An 18,607-nucleotide genomic window follows, 5' to 3' on the forward strand; every position below is an offset into this window, starting at 1 on the left:
GGTTGTGTTGCCAATCTATTCAGAAGATATTTTATAAAGGGCTGAAAGCAGGCAAAGTAAAACACATCAATCTAAAGAATGAGCAACTGTGTTCTCATTGTCTTTGCTACTAATTTATCAATTGATACTTAACAGCAGGAAGCTGTGGCTGAAGGGCCTGTTTCCAGCACAGACTGTCTGTTCCTGTCCATTCTGTTCCGATCATGATGTTGCTTTCCTCCCTGTGCACAACCCACAGCCAGTTACTGACTCTAGTGGTCGAACACTCCCAATCGTTTTTTACTGTACATTTCAGCAGCACTGGCCAAATTATCTTGTCACACGTCAAGGTGTAATTATCAACCAGCTGTTTCTGTTCAGATTCTTTTTAGCAATGTCATTTCCAGAGACGGTGCAGGCAATGTAAGATAACTAAATGCGTCGATAATGTCTCATTAAATTTAAGGAGAAAGGATATAACACTTGCCGTTGGACTGTATAATTGCTGACAGCTCTTTCAATGGCATATTAGTTCCCCTGAACAGGAGGAGAAATTTCCAATGGAGGACTAAGAGCATGAGTTGGTCAACAACGCCCCTCAAGTCTGCCCAGCCATACAATGTGATCATGGCTGATCTATGCTGGTTTCTCCTTTGCCAGTTTCCCATAAATCTCAATTCCTTAATCACAAAAAATATTGATCTATAAAAGTTCAATGTTCAAAAGTCCAATGTAAAATTTATTGTCAAAGTACGTGTATGTAACCATATACAACACTGAAATTTATGTTCTTGTGGGCATATTCAACATATCTATAAAATAGTAACTATAATAGGATCAATAAAAGATCATCCAGAGTGCAGAAGGCAACAAACTGTGCCAATGCAAATATAAATAAATGGCCATAAATAACAAGAGCATGAAATCACAAGATAAAGAGCCCTTGAAGTGAGATCATTGTTTGTGGGAACATCTCAATGCATGGGCAAGAGAGTGTAATTAACCCCTTTGTTTAAGAGCCTGATGGCTGAGGGGTAGTATCCTGGTGGTGCAAATCTTGAGGCTCTTGTGCCTTCTACCTGATGGCAGTAGTGCGAAACAAGCATGGTGTGGGTGGTGAGGATCTCTGCCGATGGATGCGGCATTCCTATGACAGAGTTTCATGTAGGTGGGCTGGACGGTTGGGAGGGCTTTGCCCGTGATGTACTGTGCCAAATCCATTACCTTTTGGAGGATTTTCCTTTCAAAGGCATTGGTGTTTCCATACCAGGCCATGATGCAACCAGTCAATTCACTCTTCCACTACACATCTGTAGAAGTTTGTCAAAGTTTTAGATATCATGACGAATCTCCAGAGACTCCTAAAGAAGTAGAGGTGCTGCCATGTTTTCTTCACAATTGTATTAACATGGTGGGTCCAGGGCAGGGCCTCTGAAATAGTAAAACAAAGGAATTTAATCCTCTCCACCTGTGATCCTCCAATGAGGACTGGCTCTCCTGAAAAGTACAATCTTTTGCATGGCCTTGCAGTCTTAACTAAATCTAATGATTTGGCCTCTACCACCCTTGGGGACAGAGATCTCCAAAGATTCACTACCCTTTGGCATTGAATCAAGAATGTGTGATTTATCATTAAGGAACCACGCCATCTGCAATATGCCCTCTTCACCTATCATCAGAAAGGAGGTAGAGGACCCTGCTGACCCACTGTCTCTGTAAAACTACATATCTAATCAATAAAGGCACACACTCAGAGAAGAAGTTAATGTGTATATTTACTTTGCAGACAGGCTAACAAATCTTACGCTTGCGTAAGTTATCAGTCAATAATTAGTGTGAAGGGGAAACATAGTGCTAAAGGAAAGAGATCCACACATTACACTTCCTCCCCCTTTGGACTAACATACCATAAAACTGTATATGTAACAAAACATTCAATTTCCCTTTAACAAACCATATTCAAAAAAAAAGCTTTCACAATAACAGATCATAACTAACTTCACTATACTAAAAATTTGGTCTTTTGGGTAGCACTCGGTTTCTTTCAGGATAAGGCCTTTGGACCTGTGGAGTTGCATCAGGTTTGGCCAGTACCTTGTCAAAGACAACCTTGTCTGTTGCAGGTGTCACATGATCATTGTCAGTGACATGATCGTCACTGAGAGATAAGTCCGGTGGTTGTAATGTGTATGTCTTGTTGCATGTAGTCAACTCAGATGTTTTCTTCAGCTGAGCTTCGAGGATCTGGTCCACATGACGTCTCCATGTCTGATCTCCAACATCCACTGTGTACATCAGAGGTCCAGTTCCTATAACTATCCTACTGGGCGTCCACTTGTCTTCTTGGTAATCACACGCTAGGACGTCCTGTCCAACCTCAACGCTCCTTGCCCATTTACTTGGCAACTGGCATGAACTGTTTACTCTGCATTTCGCTCCATAGATCTGGTTTCAGGAGGTCTTTGCAAGATCTCAGATTGCTGTTTGTAAGCAGCATTGCAGGTGTTTGGTTTGTTATCATACGAACAAAGTTCTGAGACACAAAAAGGAAGTTGTCCACCTTGTGCTGGAGAGAAATGTCCTCCTTGTCCATCGCTTTAATGGACTTCTTGATGGTTTGGATAAACTATTCAGCTAACTCATTCGTTGCTGGATGGTGAGGAGATGATCTGAAATGTTTGATGCCATTTTTTCTTCATGAATAGTCTGAGCTCTTCTGAAGTGTATTGTGTACCATCGTCACTCACTATTTGTTCTGGTAAGAGAAGACTGTCCTCAGAGCAGAAACAGGCTTTCCTGATGTGGTTGACTTCATTGGTATGATAATCCACAGCAATCAGAAACATAGAAAATGCTGAGTGTGGGCGAAAGAGAAATACAAAGAATCTTCACTGAGGGATATGTTCCCAAAGCGCTCTAACAAGAAGGAATGGGTTAGGGTAGGTAGACTCTGTTTCTCTTCGATTAATGACCCACTGGACATTAGACTTGCAGACAGACAAACCAAAGTTAAGCTGTCAAAAGCTACAAGCTGTAATAGAGGAAGGGGTTTCTGAGCCCAGCGGAGGGGTCTACTCCTGATGTGAGAGAGAAGTTCTTGTGATAGAGGTAGGAGTGCAAAAGGTTTTCTAGCATGTTGGAGTGCTGGGTCTACTCCCTGTTAATCAGAAAAGCAGAGAATCATCTTTACTCTAAATTTAGAGATACAGCAAGCCTTCCAGCCCAATGAGCCCACATTGCCCAATTACACTCATGAGACCAATTAACTACTAACCTGTAGGTCTTTGGAATGTGGTAGGAAACCAGAGCACCCAGAGGAAACCCACACGGTCATGGAGAGAATGTATGGTACAAACTCCTTGTAGATAGTGGCAGGAATAATACACTTTGGATGGCACAGTGGTATAAGGAGTTGGCATAACCTCTTTATGGTGCAGATGTAAGATCAGAGTTCAGCTCCTGTTGCTGTCCGTAAGAAGTTTGTATTGTATATTTTCCATGTGATCCTGTGGATTCTCTCTGGGTGCTCTGGTTTCCTCGCTGATTACAAAATACGTACGGTTATGGTTAGTGAGTTGTGAGCATGCTATGTTGGCAGAATGAAGATTGGTGGCACTTGCAAGCTGCTCAGCACAATCCTCAACTGATTTGACTTGATGCAAAAGATGCATTTCCATGTACATTTCAATGCATATGTACAAGTAAAACTAATTTTTAATCTTCATCTCCAGTTGATCAGAAAACACTGCAGCAATGAGCTGTCAGTGGGGTGGAGGAATGCAATGGGTTGAGTTTCTAGTACCTTGCCACTTTAACTTCCTACCTCACTTACACTTTAACCTCTGCGTCTCTGCACTTAGCCAGCCAGGCAATATGTGCAAAAAAAGAAATTGAGCTAATGTTCTTGGTCCAATAAAGAACGTACCGATAAAGGATAACAAATCTGCATCAATTACAACTGCAATTACATTTTAAAGATCGCACCCTCCCTACAAGTAGGCATTACTGACAGCTACTCCTGGATTTCTGCCTGTAAGTGTGCATACACAGGCTCAGGATTTTGTTACTTATGAAGATTTGTCAGCAACACTGAAGTTTTTGCCATTTTGACAAAAGCAAATGTGGAGCGAGGAAGAAACACATCAATCCAAAGGTGAACCTCCAAGGAGGCTGGAGAAATAAATTCAAATTTATATGATATAGGAGGAAGAAATTCCGGCTTTTTGTGGAGAATACAAAATATCCAATCTGTGTTGAAGGTAAGAGAGTGGCAGAAATTCAGCTCTGCCTTAAGAGAAAGAACAATGTTATGAACACTGAGTGAAGAAGTTAAAGGAAATTACGAAGTTTCTCTGGAGACAAAGGCACAATAATCCTACAGAGAGAAAACTCCCCATCATTTCAAAATGCTGTTTAATAAAATGCATCCCACAATGATACATCAGGAATTTCTCTCCGCATACATAAATCCCCTGAAGTCAATGACGGACTCTTTAGTTTTGCTGACATTGAAAGTAAAGTTCTGGACTGCATGCCTGTAGCTCTTGATCTCTTTCCTGTTCCCCGACTCATTTTCCAAGATTCAAACTGCACTTATTATCAAAGCATGTATAAGTTATACAACCTTGAGATTTGTCTGCTTACAGGTAGCCACAAACCCAGAAGCCCGAAAGAACCCAATTAAAATAAAAGAAAGACGACACCCAATGCCCAGAAAGAGGAAAAATACTAAATCATGCAAACAATAGAAGCAAACAACAGCATTCCGAACAAAATTTACTCCTCAGATCCAAATCCACAGAGCAGCCTGGAGCAGGCCCAAGCTTCAGTCTCAGTTCATCGTTTTAGCGGGGCAAATTGTAGTGAAGCTTGACATCATGGGTGAGCGAGAAAAATCAGCCTGACCCATGCCTCCAGGCCCAAGACCCTGCCTTTCTAGTCTATCTAGGCCAGATACTTAAATTGTCCAAACAGCAGGTTGTGGCTTGTGGTCGTGGGCCTGCTGCAGCAAAATGCTCCAGGTCTTGACCATGCCACCCAGCAATTCAGTCTGGGAATTGTCACCCAGCCTGAAGCAGTTCTCGGACTCTCCAAATCGGCTCGGAGCTTGGAGTAATCCAACCTCCCACCTAAGTTAGTTGGACGGACATCGAAACTCACGTGCCTCAACTTCTCCTCTCCGAATTGCTCACTCCAACTCCATCTGTGTCAATTTTGCAACACATTAGCATAGCTCATCCTTGAATTTGCTTCACCTTTGTTCGCTTCTTCATTGTTTGTGGTGATAGTTTACCACAACTTACTTCAGAAAACATGTAATTAATGATGTTTTTTGTCAAGTTTCTTACCTTTCAAGCTACCAGTAAGCTGTCACTCACCTTCAGTAGCGTCATCTTAAACCAGAAGTTGAAGATAAGGGCCAGAATGGTGGTATCGTTTGTAAACTTGTAGATGTAGTTAGAGCAGAATCTCATCAGGCAGTGGTGACCAGATAAGGAGTAGAGTAGGGGCTATCCAACTGTAGTAGAATCCAGGAAGTAACACCATTTCTGAGGGAGATTCTCTTCATTTCTGAGGCATAAGATTTAAGAAGACATCTTTTGTCTCCCACATAGACCTTCTACTGTGGCCGGTCATCTCCCACCCATAATGCATAGGATTACATAGTCATTATGGGCCAAAGAGCATGTTTCTGTGCTCTGTAAGGATGCAGTCTTGTGGGGCATCAGGGGACTGAGAATAACCATGACAGAGGTGTTGCTGCTTTTCGTTACTGTTTGTGATCTGATGGTCAGGAAGACATGGATCCAATTTCAAAGGGAGGTGTTGAGTCCCAGGTCTAGGAGATTGGAGATGAGTTTGCTTGGAATTGCGGTACTGAAGGCAGAGTTGTAATTAATAAACAATAGTCTAATGTCCAAATGCTCCAGAGATGATTGTAGGACCAGGGAGATGATGACACCCGTAGGCCTGTTTCATTGTTAGATGAATTGCAGTGGATCCAGGTAACCTGGAAGGCTGGAGTTAATATCTGCCATCATCAGCCTCTTAAAGTACTTCATGATGGTAGATATCCGTGCCACCAGGCAGTAGTCCTTAAGTTGTTAATGTTAAAATGTTTTTAGATTTACAAATCATAATAATATATTCCTCCAACATTATTTTAAAATAGCTTTGGAAAAAAATTCTCATTGAAATAATGAAACCTCTGTAATGTTTCAGGAGTTACTGCACAAAGAGGCCTTTCATTCATTCTTTCTTAATCCGATGCTGGAGCCGACTCCCTATCCTCATTTGTCTGAAATGTTGCAGCTGCTTCTAGCTGCTTTGTCACTTCCTCTTCAAAGTGAGTATTACAAAGTTGTGAAGTAGGTGGTTTGTAGAAAATAAGAAAAAGATTTGCATTTCTTTTCAGCTTTAGCAGTTCATTTAAATTAGTGAAAGAAAAATCAATTTGAGCATCCACGTGATCAGAATTAAACAGAAAAAAATGACACTTCAATTATTTGACGATTTAAAGATTTGCTTTTTTGTCACATTTGCATCAAAGCTTTAAAACATACAGGGAAATGCAATGTTTGCGTCAGCAAGCAACACAATCTGAAAATGTGATGGGGGCAGCCCGCAAGTGCCACCATTCTTCTGGTGCCAGCATAGCATGCCCACAATTTACTAATCCTTACTAATCCATATGTCCTTGAAATGTGGGAGGTGGTCAATTTCCCCACAGAGAGAGGCAGAAATTGAACGCCAATCGCTGAAGCTGTAACATATCATGCTAACCGCCATACTACCATACTGATACCACTCTGATATTTCCAGTCATTTATTGACTTTATGCTCCTTGTAAAAGTCTTCACAATGGGGGTTAGTGCTGCTGATTAATCATGTTTAGTTATAATCAGTAACAGTCAAAAGAAAGAAGCATCGATGGAAGTTAGAAAAATAGCAGACAGCAAGCAAGAGAGATATAAGTTTATTATGTAATGATGGTGACATTATAATTCATGGCTGCAAATTTAAAGTGCCTTATCAACAGATCCACAATGCTTAATTATAGCCCTTTACTCACTTCCTCCTCTCATTCTCTTTATAATTCATATAATGGTCTCATTAAGATGAAAAGTGTTAATAACAATGTTGAAATTACAGGCATGAGTAGCTGAAGGAGGCTTTTACAATGTCATCAAGATTGTGATAGTGTCATATGATTTTCAGAAGGATAGAATCACAGAGTACAGAAATATTTTTTGCAAATCGGAAGCAAAATTCCGGTACTATTAATACTTTGCTACATCTCACTTCACTCTCTGTTCATTCAAAGTACCAAACATACCATTCAAATTGTTGGCATGAAAAGATTTTATTGAAGGGCAGATGTTGCAATGAAGAGAACTCAGATATAACAGCTCCCATAGACAGCAACAATTTGAGGGTAATGTGGGAATCTAGGTCTCTGATAATTGGATGGGAAGGTAGACTCGAAGAGTGGAATCAGTCACATTCTATTGATCAGTAGTGTAGAGGATATGTGAGATTTTCCTGCTTCGATTTCTTATGATTGTAATAAGAAGCACTGGCTGGAAGTCGAAGGACAACTACCCAGCAAGGTATTTGGTTCAATCTCAAATATTTACTGTGTTTCCTGATCTCACCAACTGTGCAGGAGATAAAGCCACCAGCCATGCTGTGAGTCCCTCTCCATCCTAGCACAGTTAATATTTCTCAGAACCAGACACATAAAACAGAAGTTTGAGTGAAAGGAGATCTGATCAGAGGTTGAAGAGGGTAGAAATATTTAGGCATAATTACCCTAATAAGAATCAATGCTATCAGTTACAAAGGTAATATATAAGGACAACAACGATGCAGACAAGAGCTTATAAATACTTTTCTAATTTCCATCCCATTTCCATATCTATCATATAAATCAATTCCTAAATTGTCTTCAGTAATAATTCCTACATTCTATATAGCTGTTGCCTCTTTCCTCAATTTTCTCATTAATCCAAAGCATTAACAGAGAACAACCTTTGCTAAGTAATTTATTTGAATTTTGAATTTATTCAAATCTTACATCCATCCCACAACATGAGGGAGTAAAGCTCTTTGCGATATGACTCAGTCGCAATGTACAGACATGTGAATTTAAAAGTCTAATGGCTTGTAGAAAGAAGCTGTCCCGGAGCCTGTTGGTCCTGGATTTAATGCTGAAGCACCGTTTGCCAGACGGAAGCAGCGGAAACAGTTTATGTTTGGGGTGACTGGTGTCCCCGATGATCTTCCAGGCCTTCTTTCTGCACCTGCTGCTGTAAATGTCCTCAGTGGAGGGAAGTTTACATGCACAGATGTGCTGGGCTGTCCGTACCATTCTCTAAGGTGACCAGCGATCAAAGTTGGTGCACTTCCTGTACCAGGCAGTGATACAGCCAGTCAGATGGCTCTCAATTGTGCCCCTGTAGAAGGTCTTGAGGATTTGGTGGTCCTCGATTTGGGGTCCACTATTTGTTCATCAAACAAAAGCTCTACCACACTCTGGGATACAAGCAGCGTTATTTTGAAATTATTCTGTTTAAATCAAGAAAGACTGGGAGTTTGCTGATTCAGAGAATGGATTACGAAGTGCAAAATGGTATCTCAGTTCATTCAGTAAGGTAAATTTTTAAAGCTTCTTCCACGGTGGTGCATCACTGATTCAGCAGATATGATTGGTGGAGAGAAATAAAACATGGCACAGCATGGTGGTGTTGGGGTGGCATAGAAGCATAGTGGTTCCATAACTGCTTTACAGTGCCTGCGATTATTGATTAGGGTTCAATTCCGGTCACTGTCCATAAGGAGCCTGTACGTTCTCCCCATAAAGTTTTCTTTTAGATGCTCTGGTTTTCTCCCACATTCCAGAGACATACGGTTAGGGTTAGTGGGTTGCAAGCATGCTACGTCGGTGTTGGAAGTGTGGCGACACTTTCGAGCCCCCCACAGCACAATCCTTTGACTGCATTGGTCCGTGACACAGAATGATGCATTTCACTGCACGTCTGGGTATTTTGATGTACACGTGGCAAATAAAGCTCACACTCTTCATAAGAAGTGGCAATGGGAAATCATTGACAAAATGGAATATTAACAGGATTCCAGTGTGAGCTCCTCAGCTAACAGACTAACATCACAAAGAAGGGAAAATATGCAGATGCTTGAAATCCAAGCAACATACTCAAAAGCTGAAGGAACTCTGCAGGCCAGGCAGCATCTATGGAAAAAAGCACAATCGACATTTTGGGCCAAAAACCTTTGACAGACTAACATGTCCTTTCGTCATTTTAGATCTGTTGCTCGACCAGTATTTTGCCTGAAAAGAACAGACTATTGCCAACTGGACCTGGTGACCTTTGGGCTCAAATTCCACACAGGTTGAAAAAGCTGGAAGAACATTGCATTTATACAGTACATTTTTACATCACAGAGTATTTTACAGTTGTTGAAGAGAAGAAAATAAGATAGAAAATCTGTGTATAGAAAATAGCCTCCAGTTTTTTGATATGAATATTGGAGGGGTAAGTGATAACCAGGAGACCAGGAAGAACAGAAGTGCTCTTTCTTTGCCAGGTTCTGTGGTATCTACTCAGAAGGTCTTTAGCGTCCTGATCCAATGCCCCAACATCATTAACAGAGGTTGCTTATCATCATCCCTGAGGTCTGTCCTGGTCACTCTGTCAGAAACCTTGAAGCAGGGAGTCATGGCAGAATTGACAGTTCCTTGGGAAGACCGGAGTGAGGAGGTGTTTGAGCGTAAGAAAGCTGAATACCAGGAGCTGGTAGAGCAGTGCCAGAGACGGGGTGGAGGACACAATGTGAGCCCATAGAGGTAGGGTGTAGAGATTTTGCTGGCTGCTTACTGTCCAGAACCTACTCTCTCCTTGGCATTACAGGGGATGCAAAGAAAAGAGGCCCCAGGATCATCACAGAGGCTGCTGAGTGAACCTCCAGATGGTTATGGATCAAGAGACGTGACCCCTAGACCAGTGCTGCTGGGATACCAGCTGAGGCCTGATCAACCCTGGCTAAGTCACCTGGGTGAGAGTACCTGATGTTAAAAGACCCAAAACACCCGATGAGCCCAGGTCACTCACTAATGATGCATCCCAGCGCAGTCAGGGTGTATCTCAGCACCATCGTTCGATCACAAATAAGAGAGCATCTGCAGAAAACACACACAAAATACTGGAGGAACTCAGCAGACCAAGCAGCATCTATGGAAAAAGTCGACACTTCTGGCTGAAACCCTTCAGCAGGACTTGGAGAAAAAAGGCTGAGGAATAGATTTGAAAGGTGGGGGAGAGGAGAGAGAAACACTAGGTGATAAGTGGAACTTGGAGAGGGAGGGATGAAGCAAAGAGCTAGGAAGTTAATTGGTGAAAGAGACAGAAGGCCATGGAAGAAAGAAGAAAGGGGTGGGGCAGGGCACCAGAGGGAGGCGATGAGCAGGCAAAGAGAGAGGAACAAGGGGATGGGAAATGGTGAAGGGGGTGGAGGGGTAGAGGCATTACTGTAAGTTTGAGAAATCGATGTTCATGCCATCAGGTTGGAGGTTACCCAAACATAATATAAGGTGTTGCTCCTCCAACCTGAGTGTGGCCTTATTCCAACAGCGGAGGAGGCCAAGGACGGACTTACTGGACTGGGAGTAGAAAGTGGAATTAAAATGGGCAGCCACTGGGAGACCCTGCTTGTTCTGGCGGATGGAGCATAGTTGCCCAGCGAAGCGTTCTACCAGTCTACGTCGAGTCTCACCAATATACAAGAGGCCACACCGGGAGCACTGGACACAGTATATGAGCCCAACAGACTCACAGGTGAAGTCTCGTCTCACCTGTAAGGATTGTTTGGGGCCCTGAATGGTAGTGAGGGAGGAGGTGTAAGGGCAGGTGAAGCACTTGTTCCACTTGCAAGGATAAGTGCCAGGATAGAGATCAGTGGAGAGGGACAAAAGGACAAGGGAGTCACATTGGGAGCGATCCCTGTGGAAAACAGAAATTGGGGTGGGGGGATGCAGGGAAGATGCATTTGGTGGTGGGATCGAGTTGGAGGTGGCAAAAGGTGCTGGACATGGAAGCTAGTGGGTGGTAGGTGAGGACAAGAGGAACCCTATCCCTAGTAGTGTGGCAGGAGGAGGGGTAAGAGCAGACATGCATGAAATGGAAGAGATGCGCTTGAGGCCAGCGTTGATGGTGGATGAAGGGAAGCCCCTTTCTTTGAAAAAGGAGGACATCTCCTTGGTTCTAAAATGAAAAGCCTCATCTTGAGAGCAGATGCAGCAGAGACAGAGGAACTGAGAGAAGGGGATGGCGTTTTTACAAGTAGCAGGGTGGGACGAGATATAGTCCAGGTAGCTGTGAGAATCGTTGGTTCATGATAGATATCGGCAGATAAACTGTCTCTGGAAATAGAGGCAGTGAGATCGAGAAAGAGAAGGGAAGTGTCAGAAATGGACCAGGTGAATTTGAGGGCCGGGTGGAAGCTAGAGGCAAAGTGGATGAAATTGACAAGTTCAGCATGGGAGCAGGAAGCAGCTCCAATGCAGTTGTTGATGTAGCATAGGAAAAGTATGGGATAGTCACCAGCGTATGCTTGCCATATAGACTGTTCCAGGTAGCCATCAAACAGGCAGGCATAGCTGGGACCCATGTGAGCCCATGTGAGCCCATAGCTGGGCCCATGGCTACGCCTTTTGTTTGAAAGAAGTGGGAGGATCCAAAGGAGAAATTATTTAGAGTGTGGACAAATTCCACTAGGCGGAGGAGAGTGGTGGTGGACGGGAACTGGTTGTGGCTGGTGTTCAGAAAGAAACAGAGAGCTTTGGGGCCTTCCTGGTGGGGGATGGAGGTGTATAGCGACTGGACATCCATAGTGAAAATAAGATGATGGGGGCCAGGGAACCTGAAATCATCAGTTGTTAGATTGTAGCTCATCAATCCTTGTCAGAGAGGGAGCAGTTTCTGATTTAGCACACTAAGCAGTTAGTTTAGCCTGATGCAGGAACTGCCAATACATAGATATTTTACATTAGGAATAGCAGTCTCATTACCTAGTGGAACATATGACACTCAAAACCATGCTTTTGTGAATATTGTACTCATCAAGTAGTGAATTATAAATGAATTCAAACCAAATATCAGCGGCAAAATAGCACTTTAAATTATGGAGAAGATAAATCAGGACAATCTGTTTATAAATGTTTACACCGTGTAGACAGTGCATACTATGCAGAAATATTATCCTTTCATTTTTATCAATTGCCAATCAGGGATGCAAATAAACCATTTAATGTCTGCAGGGCCATCTGATTACAGAGATCAAGGACAGGTTAATTATTCTACAGCTGTCACATTTAATCATCTTTCTCAAGCTTTTGTACTGAAATGTGTAAATGGGAATGACACACTGACAGGCAGCAATACCATGGGAGATAAATCAAAAATGTCCTTTTGGTTGAGACAGTGAAAAGTATTTTTCTCAGGAGGCCTTGCATGTGTTCTAAAAAGTCTAAGAACTCAACTTGCCGTGTGATTAGCGCAGACACTACAACCCGCAAAGGAAAATGCCACGAGTTCAACCTTTAGAAAAGCAGCAACGCTGCTCTGTGCTAATGAAATGCAATTTTCCTGGTCTCCTGTTCTTTCAGAGCTGCCTTTTCCTCGTAACTCAACAAGCAGTAAACTGACACAGATAATGAGTTCCATCTTTATGCCGAAAAGTTTGAAGTCTGGCCTTTCTGCAGAAATTCTGGGCTTACTACCAGTGATGCACTGAAAGGATTTGAATATAAAATGATTTGGGGGTTTTGGCTGAAGTGAGAAGAGGATAAAATATCCCCACAGAAAGAAGGTGGCTGTCTTCCTCTGCTCACTCTTTCTTCAGCATGCTTCAATTTCTCTCCACACTCCTCCCTGGTTTCTTCCTATACACAGGCTTGAAGTCATCTCCTAATGAATCCACTCGCGGGGAAATTGAGTGCTTTTAAGGGAGAAAATGATATTGCACTCCATGCCCACATGACTGAGAGCACATGAAGCTGATTCCTCAGTTATGTGATGCATTATCAGGAGACAGCAGCGAAGCTCAACAAACTTGCAAAGATAACAATGAATTCAACAAGCATGCGAGACTCAAACAAATCCTGCGAGAAGTTCAAAGTTTAAAGTAAATTTATTATCGAAGTATGTGAATGTCACCAAATACTACCCTGAGATTCATTTTCTTGCAGGCATTCACAGCAGAACAAAGATATACAATAGAATCAATGAAAAACTACGCATAAACAGAGACCAAGAAGCTATCTATGCTTACGTATATTATTTCAATTGAACGCCAATATGATGGTAATTGGTAAAGACTAAAATTACATTAACCTATCTTATTATTCTAATAGACCTGAATATTGATTGATCAATCATATTCAATCAAAATCAATTGGTCATGCTGAAATTTTGAAATAAAGAAACAGAAACTTACTCACCACCCATTGAACCGCAGGCGTTTAGGGCAGAAGTGGAAGTCCTCCATCTCAGGCAGGATTCAGTAGCTTCCTCTCAGTTTTCACTGTTGTCAGCCGCGCAAGTTCTGGGTGGAGACTCAGGAATACCATTGCACTCAGATATAGAAGGATTCTTCATTACTGTTTCCATAGCAATTTTGTTTTACCAGTCAAGGCTGTTAGCCATGTGCTCAACCTCTACCCTTTGACCTGTTTGGCATGTATGACCCGACCACGAGCCAAAGCATGAAAGCCCTGACTCCAGCCAGCATACTTCTCCGGATTACAGAGGAATGCAAGCTTCCAAATTACAAGGTTGTGGATGAAAATACTGATAAAGATCAGCAAGATAGGCAGCATCCCTGGAAAGAAGAACAACTGACGCCTCTAATGCAGGGTCTGAACCTTGGGCATTGGTTATCTCTCTTTCAATGAACACTACCTGACTTGCTGAATATCTCCTGTACTTCCTGTGTTATATCGTCCTGAGATTTTATCATGTCAATATGATCCTTAGATCTTGTTAATTTGGGGTCCTAATATCCCAATATTACACAACATCACCATAATCTGGTGTTCTGTGCCTTTCAATAGTAACCCAATATCATGGTAATCATAAAAGCTATGAAAGGAACTTCCTTTTGATGTTGACACACCTCCTCTATATTGGTGAGACTCTTCATAAATTGGGGTGAGACCCTTCATAAATTGGAAGACCACTTCATCAAGCACCTCCACTCCATCTGCCAGAAGCGAACTCCCTGATGGCCAAACATTTTAGTTCTTATTCCCATTCCTGTTCCTGTTTATGGTCTCTTCTTGTGCCATGATGAGGCTGCTGTCAGGGTGCAGGATCAACACTTTATATTCTGTCTGGGTAGCCTCCAACCTGACAGCATAAATATTGATTACTTCTTCCAATAACAAAAAATCCCTCCCCCTTCCCTTTTCTCTATTCCCCACTCTGGTCTCTTACTCCTTCTCAACTGCTTATCAGTTCATCCCGGGTCCTCCCCTTCTTCCCTTTCTGCTATGGTCCACTTGCCTCTTCTATCAGATTCCTTCCTCTCCAGCCCTTTACTTTTCCTACCCACCTGCTTCACCTATCACTTTCCAACTAGCCTCCTTCCCCTCCCTCGACCTTTTTATCCTGCCGTCTTCCTCCCTCCTTTCCAGTCCTGAAGAAGGATCGCGGCCTGAAACATCAACTATTTATTAATATCCGTAGATGCTGCCTGACCTGCTGTATTCCTCCAGCATTCTGTGTATGTTGCTTTGGATTTCCAGCACCTGCAAAATTTCTCATGTTTATTATTTCAATCTGGAGTCTCATAATGTCAATCATTACAGGTTGAGTACCATTGAATTCCAAAATCTGAAAAGTTCACAGGTGACAAACACGTATCTGTGCACCACAGACAGTTCCAAGAAGTGACGTCACATATGTAATGAACAGAAGTTAATGAAAAATTTTTAAAAAGCACTGCATAATGTGAAAAATGAAGATTTTGAGTGTGTGTTGAAAGAGTGAATTGATCAGCGTCAGGGTGAACATATGCTGCTTAGTGGTATGAATGATCAAGAAAAAGAAGCAAAAAATCTATCATGACCAACTGAAAATTGAAGGTACTTTTGAATACTCATCAGGCTGCTTGCAGAAATTTAAGATAAGGCACGGTATTACATTTTTAAAGGTTTGTAGTGATAAAGTGTCTGCTGATTTTGCAGCAGCAGAGAAATTCATTGATGAGTTTGCCAAGATAATCGTTGATGAAAATCTAACACACTGCATGGCTGCATCAGTATAAATGAAAAAGACTGCTTACATTCAGAGCTTGAAATGATGGTAATCCTAAACTGTCTCATTATATATTCCAATGTCTGAAATGCAAAACATTTCTGGTCCCAAGCACTTTGGATAAGGGGTACTCAATCTCTATTATCTATTTTCAATGCAACTTTGAGACACACAAAAGTAAGGACTTGATACTTACTTAGTAGGGAACTTGATCTATTTTTGCTTGCTGTTATTAGACTACTGATATTCAGCAAGAGTAGCTTTACAGCCTAGAGCCAATTAAGTTTTATGTTCCATGATAGATGATCTAGTAATGGAAATGGAATAGGGCCAAGCCTTAGCCGAATATTAGTTCTTAGAAATAAAGAACTTCACTATATGAGTAGCATAATAGTTGATTTATTAATTATCCTGGTATAATAAAGTTAGGAAAGTTTGCTATTAATGTTGTACAATTTTGTAACCTGTTGCAAACTAAGAAGCTCAACCAGATTAGTTCAAACAACACTTAGTAAATGTGGAAACCGTAGATGAGACGAAGGACATTTGATGGGATAAGCGGGTGTAAGAAAATAGGTCATGATACCATGAGATAGAAACTATTTGATTTCAGAGTTTCTGTTTCATATTCTATTCAGACTTGTGAATATATAACTACATAGTCTTGGGGAGTAATAGAGGATGGCTGATGTATGACAATGAATATCTTGCAAATGCATTAAAAAGGGAGGGTGTGCTGGCTGAAGAGATGGTAACAGATAAACTAAAAGGATGAAAAGTAATATAAAGAGGTGCATAAACTGTTGGCTACATTCTAAGCTGGAAAGTCATCTAATCTGAATGTGAAGTGATGAGATTATTGTGGCGTTAGGTGTTAGGATGTCTCTCTGGCCACAATCATTTAATTAACCCTGGACATGGAAGCGATCCCAGAGGACTAAACAATTACAGAAGCGGCATTTCTGTTCAAGAATAGGGAAATTGTAAACAGACAACCAGACATGTAAACAAGTCTACAGAATGTTTATGATTGTCCCACTGAGAATAATATGATATAGATATAAATCACACATGGAAAACATTGATTGAGGCCATTGGAGCAGAATTTAGCCCATCGAGTTTGTTCTACCATTTGGTCATGGCTGATTTATTTTCCTCTCAGTTCCATTCTCCTGCCTTCTCCCCATAAACTTTGATGCACTTACTAATAAATTAATAAATGGAAGCAATCACCGATTTGTTTCAGGTAAATTACTTTTGACAGATTTGTTTGAGTTCTTTGATAAAGTTGTGCAAGGCATGCTATAGCTGAGAAGAACTGCAGGAGCTACCAAAAAGAAAAGGGTTAATGCAGAATGGAAGTCTATATGTGCCAAACAAATGAAAATAAAGGAAGCTTTTGTGTTGCTGGAAGAATAATCCCAGAATGTCAGATTCCCTGTGTAGCAAAAGTGAATATTTGACATCAGGAATATGTCACAGACCAGCACAAAATAAAACAGAGATGGATTTACTGCTTTGGGTGGTCAATCTTCTTGACAAAGTCTGGGACTTAGAGACTGGGCATGATCTATATGTGTGTGAGGAAGTTTTGTAAGTATTTCAGCAAACTTGAATGAAGAGGTTTGGTGTCCACAGGGGGAGAGTGAACAAAGAAAGAAGCAAAGATGAAATAACTGAACAATCAAAAGCCAAGACGTTAGTTGTTAATTTTAAAGCTAAGCTAAGCAGAGGTCTAATAATTTTTTTTTAAAACAGCTGCAATTAGACCTGGGAATGTACCTATGATAGATACAAATTTCTAACAGCTGTATAAAATGCTGTAACTCAATCAATTTAAAGCCATAAAATGAGCTACTGTATTTGCTCATTTAAACAAACAGTGGGGAATCACATGAATTAGACGCAGCTGGAAACTGAGTTTGAAACGGAGCTGAGCCAGCTGAAGAATTTTATCATAAAATTTCCAGTAAACTTTCAAAAGAGTAAAAACCCATAATATGTTATCTTTCCAGTCAGGAGAAAGTGCTCCAGGTCTGTGTGTTACTGACATTTCATTATTTAAATATTCCTGTATTAATTATATTCCTGTTGAACTTCAACATGAACATAACCATTCAACTATAAAACTACCATCAAATGCACAATACCAATAACTATGTGTAATCCAGTTACTATCACTAGCACAGGGTGAGTAACCCTTGTCTAAAATGCTTGGGGCCAGAAGTGATTTGGATTTCAGGTATTTTTAATTGTTTGATATTGCTATCATTTCCACCTCTGAATTTATGTGCTGCTGGTAAGGAGTCTTTTCACATATGTATTGATGCAGCCATTCAACATGTTGATTTCAACATTGACAATTATGCCAAACTCAATAAATTTCACAGCTACTTCATGATCAGCAAATGCTTTATCTCCACAAATCTTTAAAAATTTAATGTCGTACCTTTTCTTAAATTTCTGCAACCAGCCTGATGCACAGTTTAAATTACCCTCGATTTTCAGTTTCTATTTATTATAAATTATTAAGATTGCACATTTAGATAGAGACATAATGTAAAGATTTTTACTCCTCAAGTATGTGAAGGATGTGAGAAACAAAGTCAATTCAATCCAGTTTGTTGTGATAGATCTTTACTCATTTAGTGATCAGCATACCTGATCGTAGGCACATATGTTCATTGCAATGCTGATGAATCCACTCTTTCAATATACGATCAAGATATTTAGTTTTCACTTTATGCAATATTTTTCTACTTTTCATTAACTTTTATTCATTACATATGTGAGGTTACTTCTCAGAACTGTGTGTGATGCACAGAGACCTGCGCATTAGCTGGAAACCGTCCCAGCACCTTTAGAATTTTCCATTTGTGACATCATGTCAGCATCAAAAACAAATTCAGATTTCAGAGGTTTTCAGATTTTGGAATTTCAGATAAGGGGTTCAGAACCTGTAAACTATGTAACGTCAGTTTGAAATAAATAAATGAATTGTAAATAATATCACTCTGGAACTGTCAATCCAAATGTTTAAGAATCAATTCCTAATTTGACCTCTTAAATCAGAGACATATATCATGCAAAAGTCAATTTCCCAAATGACTTGTAAAACCAGAATAAATGAATAATTTGAAATCAAGATTAAGTGTGATTATTTTCTGACTATTACTGTAGTGTTCTTGCACAGGTGTAAAAACTCTAAACTAAATACCAAGTATAAACCGGCCAATGAGGCGTGATCCCAGTAAGATTAACCATTTATTGTTCACTCTTCCACATTAACGTATGGT

General features: G+C 40.9%; 1 long non-coding RNA gene across 1 annotated transcript; it reads right to left on the minus strand.

Annotated features, from left to right (window-relative positions):
• Positions 1–779: 779 nt before the first annotated feature.
• Positions 780–15,540, minus strand: LOC132407573 (uncharacterized). Its single transcript, XR_009516519.1, has 3 exons — positions 15,508–15,540; positions 13,496–13,610; positions 780–1,410 (listed from the first exon to the last, which is right to left on the minus strand). It is a non-coding gene; the product is annotated as an uncharacterized LOC132407573 (long non-coding RNA).
• Positions 15,541–18,607: the final 3,067 nt, after the last annotated feature.

The sequence above is a fragment of the Hypanus sabinus genome, chromosome 18 (assembly GCF_030144855.1).
Source record: "Hypanus sabinus isolate sHypSab1 chromosome 18, sHypSab1.hap1, whole genome shotgun sequence".
Taxonomy (NCBI): domain Eukaryota; kingdom Metazoa; phylum Chordata; class Chondrichthyes; order Myliobatiformes; family Dasyatidae; genus Hypanus; species Hypanus sabinus.